The following is an 18,296-nucleotide window of genomic DNA, read 5'->3' as shown; positions in this document are numbered from 1 at the left end:
TAGAAAAGCACAGCAGGATCTATAAATAACAGCAGCAGCGAGGGGGTTTTGGTCACACACACAGTTTTTATAGGAAAGCAGTGATAAAACCATGGAAATTAGAAGAGTGTCTTCAAAAGCGGATTTTGGAAACCAGAATCACAACTGAAGTTGTGAACTCTTTGTCCTCCTGCACTACTATTCTCATCTCTATATTTGCCGCTACTACATTGATATATGCATAATTATTCCATTATGTTTCTGTCTATATCTTACCCCCACCTCACAAAGTCAGAAAACAAGCTTGTGGCAAGTTCCTATAATTAAAGTTCTTAGGCACCATTGACAGTATTAATGCTGTTATTTGAACATAACATTTGGAAAATTTTAGTTTTGTGGTGCATTAATAACCATTCCCAGTATGTTTTAATTCAATCAGTAAAAAATATTCAGTAGGTATCAAAAGTGAATAAAAATATATATGGGCCATATACAGTAGTTTCTGAAGACACTAAAAAAATCAATACACATATTTGATGCTTTCTTTCCTAATAATAAAGTCCTCCTCTATTAGCCCCCATGCTCTTAATCAACAATATTTTCTATGCTGTGAAACTGTATTTTGTCTACTTAACCTCTCCTTCAGTTTTAATTGAATGAAAACCAGTTAAAGCATTACGATTCTTCCATGCTAGTAGTGAAGCAATTTTGGGGAAATTCTTGAAAGTTCTTGTGAAAAAAGACTTGTGTATGTGAGATGTTATCTGATGAAACAGAAGTACAAGTCATTTAAAATTTATGAGAAAAGAAATTTGTGTTATTATTGTCAGTCTAAATTATATTTTCATTCCATCTTATGGGATCACTCATTCTTTTGCTCTTTGTAATTGACTGACTTCCCTTAACAACAGTACTACTACTTAATACTGAATACATGATTTAAATGGAGTATTTGGGAAGTGAGTTAAGACCTCTCAGGTCTTATCTAAATCTTACTGAAATTGAAAATCTATGGAAAAGATATATATGAAAAAGATTTTTGGAAGTGAGTGTCAAATTTTTCATCTTTCTTTTTGAGGCTGGCACAAATTAACTTTATTAGAAATAGTTTTTTTTTGATTTTCTGTAAAATGCTTTCTAATCCTTATAACACTTTTAAATTGTTGGGAGAGAGTTTAAATTGCATGTTACTATAAATATCTCCATAGGGGTAGAAGGAAAAAGAAAAAAGGTTTTTTAACCTAATTCTGTAGAAATGCATTGCATTTTCAATCTGTATCTATTTAGATGAGTTTTTTGAAACAGAGAACAAGGTTCACTTACTGTGCTTCACGCATATGTCATGGCCTTAGTTTTTCATAGTTCCATTCCATTCAAATGAATGGTTGATTCTTGACTGAAAATTTAGAAATGTTGGATAGGTTTACCTGAAGATATTCATCCTCTGGCAGAGAAGTAGGTAGCTGTATTTGCATTTACTGTAGGTGTAATTAAACTTCAAAAATTAATGCTTCAAAGTTAACACCTAATTAAAATCAGGGGACAAAATTTATATGTCTCCTCTGATTTTCCATTATTTTGGGCTGCTGATTCAATGAATGATACACATAGAGGACTTTATTTTAAAACACAAAAAAATAGAAACAGAAAATAACCTTGAAGTCAATAAGCAAATTCTTGACATCCATCCTTGGTCAGTCTTCATTTGTATTCATAGCAATATGACTTATATTATTTACAGTAAGATGCATTTATTCCATAAATATTAAAGACTTTAGGTTTTATGTCTTATTTTATTTGTTTAGGGGCATTTATTTATTTATTTATTTTGGTTTGGTTTCATTTTCTCCCTGAAGTGAAGGGGAACACAGCTTTAAAATGCGGTGAGGAAGAAAAGATCTTAATACGAAGTCTTTTGTGACTGTGGGAAGACTTAGTAATAGACTATCCTTTGGAATTGTTTTAAACTTAAAGTGTTTGATTAGAAGTTTTTGGATAAAGATGAATTATAATAATAATATTTTAACAAAATTAATATGCTGCCTCATGAGGTTATTTGGAGATTATCACTGCCACTTCCGAATGAAAATATATTTCTCTGATACTCAAGAAGTATTTGTGTTGTCACATAGAAGTGGAGCATCAGAATTTTGATAGATTATTTGTTTATTTTTTCCCCAAAAATCCTTTAAGAAGAATTTCATTCCTGAGATTACAGTATGGCTATAATTTTGAGATCCAGAATGACAGTGACAGCACTGTTATAAAGGTTGTGTGATAAAATGGTGGAAGAGATCTGAAAGAAAACATGAATTCCCAGAAATGTTATGCATCATAATGCTATGAAATAAAACTGGAGTTAAAGCAGAGAGGTCAAAAAACCCCCAAGAACTGTAACTTAATATACATGATAAATTCCATTATATAATAGTTGATCAGCATTGTGCCTGTGCCTGTTTATAGGGTGAAAATTGAGGAACTTGGAGATACTGGAATGGCAAGAAACATATAAAGGAACCACAGAAAAGGGGAAATTCCAAGAGCTTAATAACACTACTGGAAAAATGCCAAAGATGTATTTAAAAACCTCCCATCTACAGGCTGGAAAAATTATTCCAAGGAGCCTTAGGTAGCAATGTATGTATTGGGTCATATTTAACTATGTGATTTTCTTGTGGGTAAATGTTTTCATGAGCTCTATTCTAATGTTTTACAAGTAAAGTAAATGTATGAGGGCAGTATAATTTATTTTCTAATGAGGGATCAAGTAGTTTATTTCTATTGTACATGTTATTACAGCGACTGTAACATGCTGTGAGAGAGCAGAATGATGAGCAGTCACATCTTGCGAACACATCTTAGATGATAAACAGATGGAGACTATGGAGATATTCCATGTTAGGACATGCAGGAAAAATTGTTTCACAAATGTAATTAGCATAAATTATTTTTTAAAAGCTTTGAGGTTTTGGTTTTATTTTTGTTTTGTTTTGGTTTGGTTTGTTTTTTTTTTAATAGTCTCCTCCTCTGCCCCTTAATAGCCATGACCTTGGGAGCTTGAGTCTTCAAGATCACCTACAATTACGATGGGTGGATGAAGCCTTAAAGGTTAGAAGTTTAGTTTGGAGAAGTACCAAGAAGTTTGGATACTAATCTCATATTTATCCAAACTAATCCTTGGAGGTCTCTCCTTCCTCTTTCACGTCTTTCCTCCTTCTTCCCCCAAGACTGACTATGTCTTATTTCAGGCTTCATGCTTGCACTGACACTGTCCTTTCACACTCGTCTTGGAAATTTCACATCTGGTATTGCTTTATGTTTCCTGTTATTTTAAAATCACATACAGTGGGATCTCCCTGAGTCAGGGATTTCTCACGAATGCTTAGCTTCTATCCCTAGTGAAGTCTCAAGTCTGGTAAGGTTTGAAATGATGAAAAGTGAGACAGAATTGTCAGGGCCATTAACTGCATTTGATAAAAAATTTCTGTTCAATTTAGGGTCAAATAAAGGGTTGATGAGACCTCAGTCTGATCCCCTGTGTAAAGTAAGCAATGGATTTTTAGCTCCTGATTGCTGCATTGAATCCAGTAATTTGAGTTTGACTGAAGTATATTTTACAGCAGCGGTCCTATCTTCACCTAAATACAGCATGAGGTACTTCCCCCATCCTCAATGATAACTACTCATCCTTTTTTTTTTTTTTAATTTTACTTTTTCCTTCTTCAGCCTCTAAAATAGTCATCCTTATCCCTTCTTTATCAGATTACAGATTCTTTAAAACCTAGTTTTTCTCCCTGTACTGTTTGTTTGTTTGTTTGGGTTTTGTTTGGTGTTTGTTTGTTTGTGGTGGGTTATGGTTTTTTTGTGATCTATCCAGAGTTATTTAAGTCTCTCATGCTTGCGCTTTTCTCTCTAGACATTGAACGATTTTTATCTGAACCCTTCTAAATTTTTCAGTAATCTTTTTAAAATGCATACTGGAACAACAAAAATAAAATTGCCTCTCTAATCCTCCTCAATATTTTCCCTTTACATATCAACTGATCGGACTGCCTCTTTCCACTATTGCATTGAACTGGAGGCTGATATTGAACTACTTGTCTATGGCATGATTTTCAATGGTTTGTGAAGACACTTTATGATACCCCAGAAATAGAACTCAAACATGGTGAAGGCTTATAATGGAAATTTTTCTTTTTTGCCTAACAACAGTAAACTCATAAACCTGAATGCAAATAAGGTTTATGACAAATCTTCAGAAAAAAGGGTCAGAAGCCAATCAATTCTTAGATGGAAGTTGTGAGTCAAAAGAGTTGTGAGGACAAAAGGGAAAAGCCAGATTTACTTCTCACATGGAAAATGTATATGGCCATCTTTACCAGGACATAAACTATGCACGAAACTGGAATGACTACCTTTACCTTTTCTAATGTCTCACTTAATTGTAGCTCCTTATTCCTGCAAAATCATATCTGTAATATATCATATCTGTATTTGGCTGTACATGATTTGAATTGGTTCAGTCATCAAGTGATACAGATCACTTCCCATGACTGCCTGTCTTCATTATTTACCAGTGTGCCAATCTTTGTGTCATCCCATAAATTTTATCAGCTCTGATTTTATCTTTGCTTTTCAGAGAACTGATAAATATTGAAGGGTGTCAAGCCTAATATGAACCCTCCTGCAACTCAAAAGCAGTCCCAGTTGACTAGGATTTCTCACTGGCTGCTACTTACCAAAATGTCAGCCTATTCTAAACCTACTTATTTTGATTTAGCCTGGTGAAATTGTACTGTGTTAAATTGCATTGTTAGGAAGTAAGCAGTAAGAGTTGTATTCAGATAATTTCTAGATAGGTTTAGTGTTTGGGAAAGTGGTAGACTAATTTAAGGCTGAAAACATGTGGAAAACATCATGGGCTGTATTTTCTGATGGATCTTGTCTTAGTGTGAGACGGCACTCATAGGCTAGTCCCAAACAGTCTCACGTAACATCAAATATAGAACACATCTTCAGCCTATGCAGAGTGGAAGAAACTGTGGTTCCAGCTCTCACAGCTGACCTAGGACAGAACAGATGTTCTGCATTTCAGTAGTAAGGATAACATTTTGGAAAACCAAATGTTCTCACAGCATCTCATCTAAACAAGTCATACTAAATACAATTTTCTTTTCAACTGAATTATCTAAAACAATTGCCCAATAAAAGGGAGAAACTCAAAATTCTAGGACTGAATACATTTTTAATTACCTGTCCATGGATTCCAGATAAAGATAATATATCAGGTAAAGAATATCACTACATTATGTAAAAGCTTATTCTTGAAAATTCCTGAGAGAGAAAAAAATCATAAAAAGAAGGGCATGCCAATAACTAAATAATCTCTTTCAAAATATCTGGTTTTTTTAATATTGTTGAGAATTTATAGATTTGCTATTATGTTAACTTTTATTTTAAAAGGATCACTGTATTGATCCAAAATAATCATATTAAATGTTCATATAAGCCCTATCAAAATGACATTGCCAATTAGAAAAAAACTGGTGGTCTACACAGCAATGTTTTGAGGAAAATGCAGACTAACTATTTCAGCTGGGGATTTGGTAGCCACAAATGATTTGGAATTTGGCCAGAATATTATAGTTAATAGCCCTTCTTTTGTGAAAAGTGCCATGGGATTTTTAATGACAACCCAGTAAGGAGGAGCTGAATTTTCCATCTCTTCCAAAAACAGCTTTATGAAAGTGGCAAAAGGTTTTATTTACTCTTACCGAAAGAGTTTGTAAAAACATGACTCACTGACGCCTCTAAATTATATTTTTGAAAAAATAAAAACTGAGCAGTTTTTCTCTATTAATTCATAAAAATGTAGATATTTATTTAATATCTCTATTTAAAGTCTATATTAGCAATAACCTTGCTTAATACTAAACTTATATACTTGCTTGACAAAATTAAGCAGGCAGATGTTAAACTTTTTTAAGAGATTTTTTCTAGTGTGTACAAGTATTTTATTTGCAATGTTATTTAGATAAGCAGAATAGAAGTTAAATTCACATGCTTCATATTCATAAGTGAAATGAAAATTAAATTCATATAGGCTTATGAGCTCGTGTGATGGATTAATAGATTTGGTTTGGATATGAAGTTGCTGTAGATAACAAGTTATCCTTGTGACAGCAGAACTTCTCTCCTGCACTAGGGAGTAAAGCTCTTCCTTTATCCCTGAAATACTCCAAGCAATATCAGTTTTCTCAGTTACTGTAAAAGGGATCCATAGTTAGTCCTTTATATTTCATTTCCATTTCCTAATCTTTGTAGATCATCCATAGACTTCCTTCAGGCTATGAATATGGTAGGAGTAAAGTGTTATTCCCACTCCCCTCTTTTTAGTTTCTCTGTTTGCAGAATCCTTTGGTTTAGGGAGAAGTTTTGGTCTTATACATGTTCCCTGCCACTTGAAGCCACTACCGTCTGTTCTTTTCTGTGTAGTTTCTCTTCCTACCTCTTCTGGTTTGTTCCACTTCCCTAGGTGAGGAGCAAAAGTGGAAAAAGCAGAGGTTTCCACTCAGTTGTAAGACAGGATGCACTCTGTGCACTAAGCAGAGAAATTTTCAACCACAGCTACACAAGGCCATCTTTAGAGCTTCAGGTGCCCCAAGCAAGACTAGGTAATCGTGCCCTGGGATGAGGTCAAAGTTGGTTTAACAGAGGGTTTCAGAACCAAAAATGAAAGCTTTTGTATCTCAGTTCAGAGGAAAGACAACCATTAGAAGTACATCTCAGTGTCACATTGTTAGGCAGAGATGTTATTAACATCACTGATGTACATGTGTAGTAAGCCAGAGGCACAAAAATGCTTCTATCTGGTTAAAATGTACACACTTGGGCAATGCCAGTGGACATTTTACACTTAAAGGGACAGAAGAGATTTCCTGTGGTAGACAAATGAGCTCAAAGAATACTTGCCCCTATCAGTGCCCCTTCCACTTTGGTATCCCATGTGGACACTTGTTTAGAGTTCCCCTAAGGCTGACCCTGCAGCTAGACTGTGTACAGAACAAGATTGCCTACTGTATGAGAAGGAGGAGCAGAGGGTTCAGGCCCCTAATCAGCAATGACATTTCTGTTTCCTGACACTGCAGAACAAGGAACAAGGGGTCATTCCACGTAGGAAACTCAAATGCAAACCTGCCAATTAAGGGAAACCCATAGTTAGAAGGAATGTCACAAGCAAAGAGGCAGAAACACACAAGAAGAACAAAGGCATTTTTAAAGATAAATGAAGAAAATAATCAAGAACCAATGCTCTAGGGAATTAGAAAAAAAAAAACCCCAACCAAAATGTACAAGCAAAAAACAAACCTCCACCAAACCCAAAGTACCTCTGCATGCCCTGACAAAATAGTTTTAAAATATATCAAATATCCAAACAGAAAGTGTGAAAATGAAGCTGCTGGTTATTAGACTGAACAAACCAAAGATCAGAGATTATAGATGCTATAACATATAAAATTCTGTAATAAAGAATGCACAAGACAGGACATGAGTTATCCCTATAAGACTAGTTAAACAACATGAACACTTCACCCTGACCCTTAAAATTAATTAAAATTGTTAAAAACTTCAGAAAAAAAATTATAAGAGTATTCAAGTGCACACCTGAAGACTAAAAATGAGAGGAAAGGGATAAAGCTTGCTTTTATATATATATTTTTTTTTTTAATCCGATTGTCTCCTACCCTCTCCTTTCACTTCCTGGACTATTTAAATATAGTGGTACAAGTTCTTCTCTATTATGAATATAATCAAAATTAGAACACTTGGTCAATTCAATTATCCTAACTATTCTTAATGCTTGATAATGAAACAAAGATTGTGTAATATACAACTTGAAATAAAAAGTAGTGGGAACTCACCTACTGTGGAAATAACTGCAAAATTTATTTTATCCCTCAATACTGGCATTTATATTTAAATTTTAATAATGTACTTTTCAAATTTAAAAAAATCTTTTTTCTTGCTAAAAAGACTTTTTTGTATTTGTTTCTCTCAAAAAATAATGAAAACACTTATTTAAAATTGAAAATAATTAGACTTACAGTGGTTCAATGCTAAAAAGCACCTCCATATATATGAAATGCATACTTGAAGGATTCAGTGGAATTGACTGAGAATAGAGAATGTGAATTTTTAAGAATGCGAAATCCAATTTTGATAGGATTCAATGTTTCAGTTTTTAATCCTGTTCTATGTCTTGCATTCAGAGATGATTTTAACATCGTCTTGGTTTTAACATCATCCACTGGTGTCAGAACAAAGTCCTGCAAGAACAGCAGCAATGTATAACTTGAATTTTCTTTTTTCCAGTGGGAAGCCTCCATGAATGAATGATATTAATGCCAGCAGAAGATCCAACACGCCAGACTGGGGATCTATACCAGTATTATAATAAAACTTTCAAAGACTAAACAGAAGAGAAATAGTCTTTAATCAAGAACAGACAAGAGTTTTTATCAATTCCTTCAATTTATTTCTGGCAGCTCTGTATAGTGCCAGTTTGCTCCTGGGGAATTTTCTGGACTGTATACAAAGATACGGAAGAAATGAAAACTGTTGGAGTTGATCACTTGAGTCTCCTTTCTATGAGAAGACAACAGGGATGACATGACATATTTTAACAAAACAGGGTCAGCTATTTAAACCCAAATTGAATGCATAAGTTTTGGGCTCTTTGTCTGAGCCCAGACAAGTTTATAATTCAAGTATTTTACTTAGTAATAGCTACCTATATCTCACAAAAAAAATGTCAATTTTCTACTATTGTACATGACTGGCATCAATTTTTGTTGCTAGAGGAACTGGAGATGCCTCAGCTAAGCAGAACCCTACAACAAAAAAACAGGAAGATATTTCTTCTATCATTCATATATCTTCCAAGGTGTTACAATGTTTACTTCTTTATTAGGAAGAAGCATTCAGGCAGATCAGCTGGTAAAACTCCTAGCTGTTGCCCTCCTGACAGCAGACTTTCTGAGAAATTGTTGCCCCTTTTTTCTGCTTAGAAAATGTATTGATAATGGCAGTACAAAAGCTAAAGATTTAAGTGAATTACATTATCTTAAGATTAGTATGCATTGCTAGGGAGATAGTGAAGTTTTTTCTGTTTGTCTTGGACTGATTGTATGACCTGCTTTTTGTGCAAACTTTCTTTCTGAATAATGACTCAGTATATGAAACATAATAAAGTAAAAAATTACAGAAAATCCTTTGTTTTACTTTTAAAAGGAAGAATTTAATAAAAAATTAAAATGTATTGTGTCTCCTACAACAGAATAAAAAATAGTATACATTAATATTACAGAAATAAGGTAGTTTTTCCTTTAAAGAACAAATGTTTTCAACATGGCAATCAGTACTTGAAGCATCTCTGTATTGCTAATGTGATATGAATAAGATGAGGGAAAAAAAAGATGGAATATTTTAAATTTAAGTTTAAGTCTGGTACCATTTAGGCTGGTATTAATTTCTTAAAGAAGTTAAAGCGGATAATACTAATGAGAGAGGAAATAATAATATCATGAAGACAATAAATCTTAAAATATTCTATTTCTTTGGTTGTCCATTAAGTGAAATAACTTGCACCTCTAGGGTCCTTTTCAAGTAAATGTGTGTCTCAAGGAGCTACTGCACACCAGCACTGGAGAGAATGTATGGAAAAGGAGCGTGGCAGACCTTGTAAACCAGCAACAAACCTGTCCCAGGCAAAACATTTGTGAGTCAGAGAATTGTATGTAATTTATTGCCAATAAAAGCAAACTTTTGATCACTGACTTGGATATTGGGGAAAGCAGGAATACAAACAGTGTTTCAAACTTATACATTCTCCCCTTGTCCGGAGTTAATTGCCCTGATATTCTCCAACGGTTGCGCACAGTTGATGAAAACTCCTCTGGTGAGGAAGTGAGGCGAGGAAGAGAGGTTAAGGCAGGGCAGTCCCGCAAGGGTGTGTGCATGCACCCCTAGTCCCACCCCTGCACACCTCTGCTGGCGGGATTGTGGGCTCCTTCAAAGCCCTGGCACACAACAAGGCGCTCATTTCAGTGCCAGAGCTGTTGGGAATCCTTCCTGGCTATCACAGATCAGTCCCCAGGCTCCTGCCAGGCCATCACTCCACATTATCCAGCTGTCCAGCCCTTGTAAGGGTGCGGCCGCTGTGGGTGAGCGCAACAAAAAGTGTCAGTACCCGTTCTGAAGTGCAGCAGTACCATACCACTGTTCCCAGTAACACTGCTGATTTTTCACAATATCCTATACAGAATCAGTCTGAATCTTGTGTTTTAACAAGAACATTCCAAACATAAACCCTCATTACTTTTACAGGAAGTTTTAAACAAAATACGTAATGACTTCTGCACCCTCTGCTCTCAGGAGAAGCTCCGTTGACATCTACAGTGCTGTGTTAGGATTATATTATGCTTCATAATGAAACTAGAGAGTATTTTGTCTTATCTCTAAAACCTTCTTTGGCTTAGAGAAGTCTGGGTTTCATCTTATATTTACAAGCATCCAAAAGAAAAAGAAGCTAAGTATCATTTGTATCAAGCAATTTTATTTACACATACATTTATTATTGATACATATATTTATAGTACCCAGAGTAGACTAGGAAGCATATAATAAGTTTTCAGAAAAAAGACATTTAATGTACTTGTCCACAAGTTTACACTTGAAGGTAAAAATCGAATGTACATTCTGAATTTTAATTCATTTATATGTATATGAAATGCTTTTCCTATATTCCATACTAAGTGTAATCATATGGTTGTCTGGAAGCCATTTATATTTTTTTGTATGTAATCAACACATCACATAAAAGTGTACTATATTCAACCAGCTGAATAATTCCTGATATATCTCTTATGGATGTTGTTCCAGTGTTTGGCTACATGACAGACCTATAACTTATACCAGAGAGAGAACATGTTGAGATTTTCTATGGTGTATGTCTCTTGAGCTTGTGAAAATGTTCTAGGAGAACACAGCTATGTCTCTACTAGAGCAACCAGGTGCTGTGGGTCACTTCTGGAGACGGGAGGATGGGCTGGAGCTTTGTTTCAACTCTTATGAACTCTCTGAGGGGTTATTGCTGCTCTGCACTGTCTTACCCAAACAGAGTGAGATGCTGCAAAGAGGAGAGAATCAAAGATGTCAGGTCTTGTAGGAAAGAAAACTTAATGTACACCCACTGTTTTCTCTATCCTTTCTGCTCTTGAGATGGACATCCACCCACCTGCAGAACTACAAACTCCCCATATATCTCTGAGGTGTGAACCTGGAAATTTAAATGAGTGAACAGCAAAAAGGTCAAGCTTCTCAGGCTTTAAGTTGAAAGGAAAAGATTGCAATCCCTGATCAAGGCTTTTTTGCTGCTCAGCTTTTGGAAAAACCAAACTGAATGATGCGTAAGAATAAAAAAGAAATGAGTCCTGAAATTTCCCCCCAAAGAAAAAAAACTAAATAAGAATTCCATGCCAAAGAATTAAAAAAAAAAATTTGTCTTGCAAATAATACAATGTAATTTTTTTCTTTTCTGATATAATTTTCTAATTGTTTCTATGGATTCTGCATTTAGTAATTTTTTGTTGTTGTTGTTTAGTGGTAGGGTCAAGACATTAATTATATGCTAATTATTTACAATTTAATTTTAAGTCTCTGATAAAAAGGTGCAGAAAAATAAACAAATAATTAAGACATGAATTAGAAGTCAGTGAAACCACAGAAACTACTCCAGATTTACATTGCTTTAGTAACAGAAGTAAATTCCCCCTCTTCCTTGTACAAATTATTTTATATTAAATGAAGTTCACCAGTTAAATTCTAATAAATAAATTAAACTACAACTTTTTCTCACATCACTCACAGAAAAGAATCTTCCATAAATAGCTGCTTCCATAAAGATGAAGACATATTTCTAAAGTCAGTAAATGAAAACTTATATAATATATCAACATTTGTTAAGAGTTTTAACTACTATTTTAATTCAATTCCTCAATAATAAAACGTTCATGAGCTCCCCTCCTTGCTTCCAGAATGGCCTAAAGGTTTTGCATTCCATTTTCAATCTAGTTTATTCTCTTGCAGCTACTCTTTATTATATCTGCTCTGATATAACTGCTTCTGGAAATTATCCAGTCTGTTCAAATTCATCTTGTATCTTACAGAAGCAATGAGATTGATCTACTTTGTTTTAGAAGGACACCTAACTGATTTTTTTTCTTCTATGTCCAGTATGTAAGTACATACGGATTCAGTGAGGCAGTACTTTTGGTTACCTCTTGAAAAACTCATTTTTATTCAGTCATCCATGAAGTGTGGTGAGTAGCTTGAATTACAAGTTTGCTTTGTAAACTCTGTCCAAGTTATGTTTAGAAAATGAACAGAAACCAACCAAAAAAAGATATTGCAAATGTTTTTAATTTTTTCAATAGAACTAGAAACAAACAAAGCCAAAACAGGCTCTCCCCAATTCAAACAAAATAAAACACCAAACAAAAAATTCTCTTTGATGCTCGCTGAATTTTTGAATAGAATCTTCTATTTCTTCTTCCATAAACAACACCTACATATGTTTTCTTTCTTGGAGATTTTACTTTTAGTATTTTTAAGAAATGTGAGACAGGTTTACAGCTCTTTTTTTTTTTTAATTATTTAAACTCTTCTTTTTTTATATCCCATTACACTTTATGAGATTGGAAACCTACATTTTAGTCTAGGAGCTATGAAACTGGCTCAGCATACTGCATGCAACGCAAATAACTGGAAATCAAGCGGTGAGAGCAGGAGACATTAATTATTCATATAACTAAATGTATTGAAGAGCCCACATTACAGCTTACAAAGGAGTATCTGTGAGTCCAGTGAGGGGAGGAGTAACTGCCTTTAAATCCAGTTAAAGTGCACCTGACACACAAGAGGATGGTTCTCAAAGTGACTGTGAGAATTTTCAATAAAAGCTAGGGTTTTTAAAGAAGTTTCTAGGTCCCAAATCCCAGAGAAAGTCAGTGAGATATGGGAATTTCATTCTCTTCTTCAAATCATAGCTGAAAAAAGTGGAAAGACCCAACCTACATTATATTTTGAATTTCTGCCTATCTACCCTTGTTAAGAATTTTATAACTTTTACCAGTGTATCTACATGTGTTCTGCCTGACCACATGTCAAACTATGGGGAAATCCAAATCTTTAGGGGAAAGTATTAGCATATTTACACAAAGAGTGGGTCTTCCAGTGTAACATCAACCATTTTTATCATCTTATTGGTGAAACCCAGGATAAGCTTATATTTGTGGATAGCAATTTTAATTTGAATTTTCCTTCTGTGTTTTGTAAATATTCATTGGTAGTTCTCATTTTTTTCCAATTTTCACTTCATTGAAAACCAAGAGACTTCTGTCATGAGATTCTCAGTTATGTTTCGAAGCAAGAGATCTGTGGACCAGAGGTTTCTCTAAATTAAAGGAAATGTGAACAGGTTTCATTGTAACAGTATTTCATAGATAAACACTAATGACATTTTCATTTTTGTTGCTAAGAATCTTCTAGATGGGAGTTATGCACACTTTAGGACGAACCATCTTGTTACAGAAAACAGTACTGGTTTGTCTAAAATTTCTACTTTCCTGAAAGTGCCTAAAAATGAATACTATATTCTTAGCATCAGTCTATGCCCCAAGGTGCAATATTAGCTATTGCTTGTAGGGATGTTGTTGCTGCTTCGATAAGCAAAGCCTTTTCAGTATGCATTAATACAAATGTATAACAGAATTACAAAGTTAGTTGGTACTTCATACAGATTCACCAAATATTGCTAACCTTAGAGAGATTATAGACATTCAGTGCTGCTGTTTTCTGTGTGTCTTCTTTTTCTGAATTGGCCAGACTATCTCATAATCAGCGAAAAATAATAGGACAAAGAGCAGTATTTTCTTCTTTCTTTTAATTTTCTTTTTCTTTTTTCCTCTATTTTTGTCACAGGAGTGTTTAAAAATGTAGAAATTACAAGAAACCTTGCAGTTGATTCATTTATGATTTTTTTTTAGATCAAAGTGGAGACTTGCTGCTGCAGGGAAAAATTTTTGTTTAAATCAAACCAAAACTGAAGAGATTTATTAATATTTTAACCACATATAATTAACTAGACATCAATGAACTATGTATTGAGAGTCAATATTGGTACAATAATGAATAAACCATGTCACTTAGATACTTAGAAAAAGTTAATAAATGGAAAGACCTGGAAATTTTGAAACACCCTTCAATAACTAATACCAAGAATTTCTAATTGTGGATGAACACATGCACACACAGAGAAACATGCATGCTCTGGGGCAGGATTTGGAGGGTGCGAATCCCTTTCATCTCAACATGGGGGACCCGACCTGCAAAAGCCTGCTTTGTGCAAGGTCCCCATCCTGTGCTTGAGCTTTGTGCTGTCATTTCTTACCCCAGAGGTTACAGTTCTCAGGAAGAAATCCCCGTTCACTCAGGGTGCACACCCCCAGGTGTGCCTGTGGTAGCTGTGAGTGAGCTGCACATGGTTGCTGGGAGCAGCCAAGGCAGAGGGCATGGGACCATTTCTGGCAGCCTTTTGCCTTTTGCTCTCACCTCCAATACCTCCCTCCACTGTCACAAATTTTCAGGCTTAGTTTTTATTTTTTTTCAGGTTGAGTCCTTTGTTCCCAACATCATTCAGAGCTGTCTTGGGAGTCTTGTTCAATGGCAAGTTGCATCTGCGTCAGCAGGGCCCTGGCAGCCAGGGAGGCCAACTGTGTCCTGGGGTGCATCAGGCACAGCATCACCAGCTGGGCAAGGGAGGGGATTGTCTTGTTCTGCTCTGTTTTGGGGAGGCCTCATCTTGAATATTGTGTGCAGTCTTGGGCACCACAATGTAATAAGTATGTAAAGCTATTGAGAGAGCATCCAAGGGAGGCCTAAGATGGTGAAAGGCCTTGAAGGGAAGCCATATGAGGAGCAGCTGAGGTCAATTAGTTTGTTCAGCCTGGAGAAGAGGAGACTGAAGCGAGACCTCAGCACAGTATACAACTTTCTTGTGAGGGGAACAGGAGGGACAGACACTGATCTCCGCACTGTGGTGACCAGGGACAACACCCAATGGCCTGAAGCTGTGTCAGGGGACATTTAGGTTGGATATTAGAAAAAGGTTCTTCACTCAAAGGGTGGTTGGGCTGTAACAGGCTTCCCAGGGAATTGGTTACAGCACCAAGCCTGACAGAGTTCAGGAAATGTTTGGACAATGCTCTCAGGCACATACTGTGATTCCTGGGGTTGTCCTTTGCAGGGCGAGAAGTGGGACTTTGATGTTTCATTGTGGGTCCCTTCCATCTCAAGACATTTTATGGTTCTGCGATTTCTGATTATTGTTTCATCTGGCTGATGTTCATGATTCTCTTTAATATGACCTATCAGTTTTGGGTAGAAACACCCTAAACAATTCTGCATATTCAAGCCATGTGGACACCATGTACACACTCGTCTTTATGTTAACAAATATTGATAACCAGACTGTTTGCCAAACTGTATGCCCCATATAAAAGTCATACAAGCAAATCAATGCAGACAACCTATATTTTTAATGTTCATAATGGACAATTGTGTTTTTGGCTTGTACTTTAACCATTGCTTCAAAGATCCCTGTTACATTAATCTTGTGTACAAGAAACTGGACATGGTAATAATCTTGAGCAACATTAGAACATATGTTAATTCAATGACTTTAAGCTTTACATTTGACACTAATAAACAATGTATATTTTTTCTTTTATGTGATGCTTTAAACAGAAATTCTTCCTTTTCACAATTACGATACTATCATATTGTATGTGTGCATCACTCCTTTCATCATAGATCAGAACTCCTGTGTAAAGATGACTCTACAGGACCTCATACCTATTTCCATGCTGCTTTGATGAAGAGAGAAGTAGTAATTTGGTACATTGATAAATGGATAAAAGTAAAACAGCATTGTATTAAAGCAGAGGATGCAAAACTCCATGAGTCCTCAATCACCCTCTGCTTTCTTAGCGTGCAGTACATGACGAAAGGAAGTTGGAGTATTCAGAATCTGTTAAGTCATGGAATGCTAGGGTTTGAAGTCTGGTTTAGCTATTTTTTATTCCTCACTTTTCTGTGCAATTTATCAATTTCTGTATCTAGATGTATGTATCTAAGATATTTGGACATATATCTAGGTTATTTGGTAACTCTCTACAAAAATACTACATATTAACAAAACCTATCCTCCTTTTTAAATGTGTTGACAACAACTTTTGATTTATATACTCCTACTTTATGCCAAATACTTCTTGCCTTTATCTTTTGTTATGTGTCAAGTTTGTGAAAAAATCTTGTCAGTGTCATCTCTCCAATACTGAAACAACTTGTCCATTACTTCCTTTTTATTAATGTTGGGGGTTCTGCTTTTTCCCCTTTTTTTCTTCTTTTTTTTTTTTTATTTTTATGAAAGAGTATATGAGGCATTGTATCTACTGCTGTATTAATAATCAAGTATGATATTTTCTTCCTACTTTTAAAAATATATTCAAACAAAAGCACACTCAAAGTGCTTTTAAAACATACAACTTAAAAATTTAGTATATCTAATCCAGAATGGTAACAGAGAAATTTAAAGTTTACATTGACTCAGTAAAATTATTCCATTTTTTAAACCAAGGAAAAGGAGATTAAATATCAAAGAAGGGAAAACTTTAATGACCTAAAGCCAATGAGCAGACTGTGGGCTTGGTAGAAAAGAACCTACAATGCTATTCTATCATTGTCTTTATGAGAAAAAGGTCATGCAAATTCTGGTGCTGGAAAAATGAAGGAGATAAATTCTAAAATAAGGAAATTATGATAAATATATTCTTTTGCATTTGCATTAAACATTCCAGTTGATTGGTATTAGCATTAGGTTAAAATATTTATGGCACTTGTTCTGGATAAATCACATCAATATAATTTATTATTTAAGAAGAAGTGAGAATAATCTGCTTCAGTGCAGATAATATTGTTATTCATGCTGTCCTGATGAACACCAGTTTTAAACAAGTGGAAAAATGTTAAGTCTTTGTACAGTCTTGATTTAGAAAACTGTAACAATATTATGATTTTAAATACCTTTTAATTTAGAAGAGGACACTCAAAAAAGAGAAGGATTAAAATGTGTAGAAAGAAGGAAAATTAATATGCCCTAAAGATTTCACCAGAGTATAGTCTGTACTGATCTACCTCTGTATTGGCACTGGGGTCATCAATCAGGTTAGCTGTCAGTGGATTTTATGGTCCTTAAATTTTTTAGAATATCATGGTTTGCTCCTAGCAAATGCATTTTCAAAACACAATATTAATGATGATAGGACACTTGTTTTTTACCTTTATGTGATATAGATTATATTACTTTAGTGAAACATATATACTACCATGATAATTCAAATAAAGAAAAAATCTCCCATAGATTTAGAGATAGAAATGGACTAAGATAAAGGTATGCAAAAGTTTTGAATTTAAGATTTTATATTTTTTTATATTGGAAATAGTTTTATGATATTACAGGTATCATTTGCTTAGCATCTATCTGTACAAGTATACAAAGAGGATTCAGACCTAGTTTACAAACTGAAGTTTATCCAAATGAAGATAGCACATTTCATACATATAACACAAGCAAAATTTTGCATTTTCTTTTAAATATTACTTTACCCCTGGGTAATGATCAGAGGAAGAGTTTATAAAAGAAATTTTCACTGAACCCAGGTCTGCATACACAGGAGGCACAAATGCTGTTTACAACATGTGAACTGTAAAAAGAGAGATTAAGGAGATAATCAGACTTAATAAAGCTATTTGAGATAAATTCATGTGCTAAGAAAGAGTACAGAAAACATTTGAACTGGAAAATTTGGAAAAGATGATACAAAATCAGACAGTAATTCAGGAGATGAGTGGAACAGGCAGTACATTTTTTTGTGGTAGAGACAGAAAAGAAAACCATCAAGACTGCAAAAAAGTAACAAAATCCGGCATCGGTAGGCAGTTCAGTAAGAAGCAGGCTTCAAACCCTGTGTTAGGAGTGTTTTGCAGTTGCTGGTCTTAATGTGGTCAGGAAAGGGATCAAAAATTCCTAGGGAAAAAAATGAAGGAAATACTACATTGAGATTTCAATAACAGCAGATGAGAAATTGTAGTATAGTTTAGGGGCTGAAGAGGGGAAAACTCAATAGGAGCTATGTAAA

This window comes from Chamaea fasciata, unplaced genomic scaffold (assembly GCF_029207755.1).
Source record: "Chamaea fasciata isolate MVZ Bird 193981 ecotype frontalis unplaced genomic scaffold, bChaFas1.0.hap1 SCAF_1, whole genome shotgun sequence".
In the NCBI taxonomy this organism is placed as follows: Eukaryota; Metazoa; Chordata; class Aves; order Passeriformes; family Sylviidae; genus Chamaea; species Chamaea fasciata.
This window is presented reverse-complemented; position numbering follows the sequence as displayed.